Raw genomic sequence first — 6105 nt, 5'->3', positions numbered from 1 at the left:
ATGGAGGCTAGGAAGAAGAAGAAGAATAGGACAACACCCAGATCCCTCCATCTTGCCTCCTAGACCCCTATAGCAAAATCCCCAAAATTCCACTTTTCACCCAGTGATTAACTCACGCAGAGGGGTGTGCTGGGTTCTGACACTGAGCCACCTGGTGTGCTGGGCAGAGGTGGCTGCAGGGTCTGGGGAGGGCACAGGGTGTCCTATCACTGCTCCCATCACACCTGGAGAGAGATGTCTCAGGGGATGGACAGTGGGACACAAATCCTGGCTGTAGTGCTGGGACTCAGAGGGCTTTGGTGATTCATACTGGCCTGGCAGCAAGAGGGGAATCACTGGCTGTGTCTGAGCCCTCCCTGGTTCAACCCTGGCCCAGAGCTCAGCCCAGCTCAGCCTCATCCCACAGTGGGATGGGGGAGAGAGTCAGAAGAGTTAAAGCGCTAAAACTGACCAGGGGTGATGAAGTGATACAGATTCCCCAAAATAAAAACGAAATTTGCATCTGAGAAGTCTTTTTTTCCCTTTTTATTCTAACTCTGCTGGTATAACTGGGGTATTTAATACACTGGACTTGATGTGATCTTTCCTGGGAGAAGATACTTCAGTTTATTTACAGGTCATCTACCAATAATTCCAAATGAAAGCAGAGATGAAAACAAGACCTCTCTGGGTTGTTCTCCAGAGAAAGTGTAGGAGGAAGCTTAATCCTTATTTGTACTTTGAAATTCTTAATTAAAAAAAAAAAAAATCACAGCAGAGCTGTCTTTTGAGTTTGATGATTTGGATGTGGGTTTTTTTTTCCTTTTTTTTTTTTTGGCACGACCTCAATGCTCCAACTTGATGGCAAATGACCTCATGTAACTACAAATATAATATTTTTCTTATTACCAGGCCAGTTCCTGTAAGAATTGAGGGAAATCTTAATTTCATGCATATGTTGCACTATCCATGTGCACCTTCAAGTATTTTGTTGTGGGCTTCCACAGAGTGTTGAAATGTATTTTCTGATGTAAATGGTGCTTTCTGTTTTCCAAAGATTTCTACCTTGCGTTCAGGGTGTCACAATTAAGAGTCAGGTGACAGACGCATAATCTGGAGTCTGATCAGCCTGAGAGGAACAGACTTCATGGATTTAGGTGCACCAGGACCAAAAGTTTAAATCTTAATCTATACTGAAGATGTAAAATTTTAATAAATTTGTTGGTGTTTGCAGGATCGCATTACCTTTTCATTCTGCCTTTTATTCTGGAATAGTTTCATGGTGCATAACTTAATCTCTGAGAAATTTGTGGGGCTCTGCATTTTCTCTTTTCTTTCCTCTGGTTTTTGCTTTGAAGATATGTGCAGATCTGAGATACTGAAGGCAAACCCAGTTTATTAAAATGCCAGTAAAAGCTGATTAAAATCCCTGTAGGTTGCAGAAAACACCATAAATGGGGCAATCTCTTGGATGCCCTAGCACTGAAAAATCTTGGATGGGCTGTTCATCTGTCAAAACCAAAACCTTGCAAATAGATCCTCATTTGGCAAATCATCCAGAGCTGGTACCAGCTCCAGAGTGGGAGCCTGGATGTCGTATTTCACCCTGACCTAAACACCTGTCAGGCTGCAGTGAGCTGGCCTCTCAGGCACCAACAAATCATGACCTGGCTATGAGCAGGCTGGGACATTTTAATGTACTTTTTTATAGCTGTAAAACAGATAATGACTTCACAATATAACAGATATAGGCTGGCTTCAGTTTTTTTTTTTCCTTTTTTCTTTTTTCTTTTTTCTTTTTTTTTTTACATCCAGTTGGCAGATTGTCATCTTACCCTTTCCCCTTTGGCTCTGTGATTCTGCATTAGAAGCATGCTGCTTTCAGAACAGAGACCCTGTAAAAAAGTGAGTGGGCATCTCGCTGATCACAGCACAAAGGGTCACTGTAACGAGGAGACTGAGATTCATCTCACATCATTTGTTTGCAAAAATTTAACTTGACAGTCGCAGCACATAACGAGGAAACACTGAGAGGAGCATTTTGAGGCTCACATCAAGACAATCTTTCATTTTAAAGACAGGGAAGTCCAGGCTCCACTGAGGGGTTGAGATCTGGGAGGTTAATTTCAAGTCCTCTCTCCAAAACAGGTTGCACACCTGAGCTTAGGCAGTTCACTTAGGTCAGGATTTTATAAGGGCACAACACAAGTGAAAACACTGGGAGCTGAGCTTCAGCATAACTCTGGGGATTTGGGTGCAAAGGCCCCAAAATCTCACATCCTCCATTGATTGTTTTCATTGAAGTGACCAGTAGAACAAGGATTGAATGAATGCCTTGAGAAATTTTCTGCTTGAGAAAGGTCTCCATCCTTCCCTAGGAGCTTCAGCATGGTCAGCAAGGCAGGAGACAGAGAGGCCAGGCCTTGTGCCACCTGCCAAGGACACCCCTTACCCACAGCCACACTGTCTCCAGCAGTCTGTGACCACCTTGGGAAGTGCCCAGGGTGGGAGGCAGGAAGGCTGGGCACCAGGCTGCCAGCACCCCAACTCCTGCAAGAACCAGGGGCAGAGGTCCTGCTGAGGGTGGCAGCCCCAGCTGGGGTGCCCAGAGGGATTTCTGGCAGCACAGCTGTTTCCACAGCTGGCTGGTCCCCAGGTTATGCCATAATCAGAGCTGTTTGAACACAGCTGAGACCCCAGGGAAGGGTGTGGGAGAAGGGTTTGCTCTCAGACCCTAAATTAAAACACAAGTCTTCATCTTCCTCCACCTCTAACCCCTGAGTGGAAGATGCTGCACCTGGGCCAGGGCAATCCCCAGTGTGGTTGAGACAGGGGAAAGAATGAATTGAGAACAGTCCCATAAAGAAGAACCTCTGAGGACACTATGAAAAATTTGGCATGACTCATTCTGCCCAGCTGCAATGGACACAGAAGTTCTGTGAACCTGAATCACAGGCTCCATGGTGCTTCCCCTGCCAGGCATGAGCAGATTAATTCACAATAGAATTGCGTTAATAGCTGGGGTATCTCCACAGCAATTCAGAGACATTAGAGTTGAAAAAGACCAATTTGTACATTTTTGTCCTCCTTCTCTATAAAGGCAGGGTGAAACCCTTTGTTCAACCACTCCAGTTTTGTCTCTCCAGCTCTATTTGTCTCAGCCCATAGGTTTTTCATCATACCCGAGGGAGTGCTCCATGGCATGATGCATTCCACTTCTAGGAGCTTATCCAGACACTTGGCTTGGATTATTCCTTGCTTAATTTTCATCTCATTAGTTTTGGTTATTCTCCTTTGTGGTATCTGAGATATATCTTTTCTCTGCTTAGTTTTTCATATCCTTCAGCTATTTGTTAATGGTTATCTTGATGCCTTTAAAGCATTCCACAGCCAGACCATGTTTATTTAGATCTTTTCATCTTCCTTCATAAGTCAGTGCCTCCAGCCCACTTTAATCATATCAGTGGCTTTGCACTGACCTCTCTCAAATTTACAACTCTTCTCAATAATGAGAGTCTCAGGGCTAAACACAATTTTCTGAGAACAGCCATACACTGCAGGGAAATGATTTTACCTGTGATTTCAAGTGTGATGTATTTGCAGCTGCAAACTATATTTTCCCCCTGCAGTTTTGCATTGAAAGGTCTGTTTGCTGTCAAGATTACCTAATTTTCTATAAGATGTCCACTTTTTTTTTCCTCCTCCCTCTGATCCATACACATCATGAATGAAAAAAATGTTGCAGAGGAACGTGGAGATCAAGGGCACATGGAAATATATGGAGGGTTTTTTGTATTTTTACTTGAGAAGTCAGAAAAATGGGCATAGTTGCTATAGCTAAGCATCAGACTCAATAAATTTCCACTGCATATAGGAGAGCTCAGGAGCTGTAATTGCTGCATTCCTGGCAGTTTTTGGGTTTTAGAATTTTCACCCTAACTAGTGATCTGCATGAAAGTCCTTGCCCATGCCAGTGGAGATGGAAGAATTCAGTGAACCTTGTGAGCCACTCTTATGGAAAGCTCCCACAGTGAAAATCAGCAGCCTCAATTCAATGTGACAAAGGAAAAAGCCAGCAGAGGGTAGCAAACAATAAAATGATCAGCCACAGAAGGCTCATTTTAAGATTGCTTTTGTTAGGGGCATATCCTGAGCACGAACTGAGAGGAGTTTTGTCATGTAGGAAAATGTTTGCTGCCACTGAGAATGTCAGTGATGCACATTTTTTATTTAGAAAGACACCCACACCAGCAGAGGGGTGAATGAAGTGGAGATCTGGTTTGTCACTTAATGAGTGATTTGTTGTTATTGTGAGCTCAACTTTTCTATTATTTCTGCCTTTCCTCATGGTGCAGTTTTGTTGTCAAGGTTCTCTCAAGTTCCTGGATAAACCAGAAGGGACTTGTAATGGGAAAAAATCCTGGCTATGGCAAAAGTGGTAAGTGGAGAACAAATCATGCTCTGCAAAACTTCAGGCAGAATTATGAGGAAGAAATATTGTACTTCTTTAAGATTCCAGTTAAAACCCACATTCATTGCTAACATGGCTCAGCAAGCATGCCTGTTATTTTTAGCTCATTTTTTCTACAGATTAACCACTGCAATGATCACACTGTATAACTTGTCATAAGAAGTACATGTTTCTCTTGAATACAGACTAGTGTCATAAAATGTAGATGACAGAACATATAAATTATGGGTATTCTCACAATGTGATAAAACGTAGACCTTTTTTTTGTGAAATATTAGATATTCAGTACTTTATCTAGATTTTCTGAATATGTATCTTGAATTTGTCATCATTTTGCCACATCCTCCAGTGGAATTCATGCGATGAACTAAATGGTAAAAAACACAGGAGTCACCCCAGATTTATTTAGTGTAAAAAAAGGATATGACTGAAAGGAAAAGGGGATTGGATGTTTACTAGGTGAGTACTAGCAGCACAGACCGTCCTTTGATCTAATTTTCATCTCTAGTTCTAACAACATGGAGCAACTGGGTGTGACAAAAAAGGCCTTTAGAAATGCCACGTAAACTTGAACATTATAAATAGAAATAGTAACTCATATATTTTGGGTTCTCACCTCTGTTTGACTAATGATTCATATGAATAATCAGTATTCAGTCTAGTGGTTTTTCTGTGGCTCAGTTTTTAGACTAAAAGAGTGTATCCTTTCTCTGTTTAAATATATGTATGTTTATCCATGATGATTTAGCCATGGCCAGAACTCTAATGTGGAAAATACTATCATAAAACATTAAGTTTTTCTTTTAATGAGCCTGGTTTTCTTGGAGGAAGTCTTCATTTTGTATGTGATTCCACCGCAATTAATAAAGCTTCAGATTCTAACCAGGATATAAATGGATGTCTGATTACTTATGTATTCAGAGCAGTTATTTCTAATTTAAAATACAGAACCTAATCATGCCAGTTTCTTCATTTTGGGAGCCCTTGCTCTTATGTTTTGCCATTCATCACTTTCTTTCAACTTCCTGCAGATGCACAGAGATAAAGAGATGGTGAATTTTTCTTTTATGTTTCCTTAATGCATTTTGATGGGGAGGGAGTAAAAAAATGCCATCCACATCAGTGTATATAATAGCAAAACGATATTTTCAACCTCTGCTAGTTGAAAGAAAAAACAAAATCCCTGAAAATCATAAATGAGTAAAACTTATGAGAATAGATATTTAATTGAGACAAAGCCTAAGTACCCGGGACTTTGATAGATGAAAAATGGAAGTCTCTTTGCAGAGTTAAAGAGTCAAGGAGTAACCACACACAATTCAGGTAGATAAGTTGGTTGGGCACTAAGTTACAACCTTTGATCTCCTGTGATCTTCACCTGCCTCTCCTGGGGAGTTGCAGCCTCAGCACTGCTTTAAGGCTGTGACCTCTCCTGTAAAAGGTCTCCAGGCTTCTGAAGTTTTATCTCAGTGCCCAGTGGAAGCCCTTTAAAGGCAGCTGAACATCATGCAGCTCTTGTATACACTCCTACGTGCTGCTTATTGATGTTTTTAGGCATCCCAATAATTATGGATAAAGGTCCTCCAGAAATTGCCAAAGTCAGAGGAAGATCCCGAAGGCTTTTAATCAAAGCTTTATTGCATTGATAGAACTCT

Source organism: Passer domesticus, chromosome Z (assembly GCF_036417665.1).
Source record: "Passer domesticus isolate bPasDom1 chromosome Z, bPasDom1.hap1, whole genome shotgun sequence".
NCBI classification, from domain to species: domain Eukaryota; kingdom Metazoa; phylum Chordata; class Aves; order Passeriformes; family Passeridae; genus Passer; species Passer domesticus.
This window is presented reverse-complemented; position numbering follows the sequence as displayed.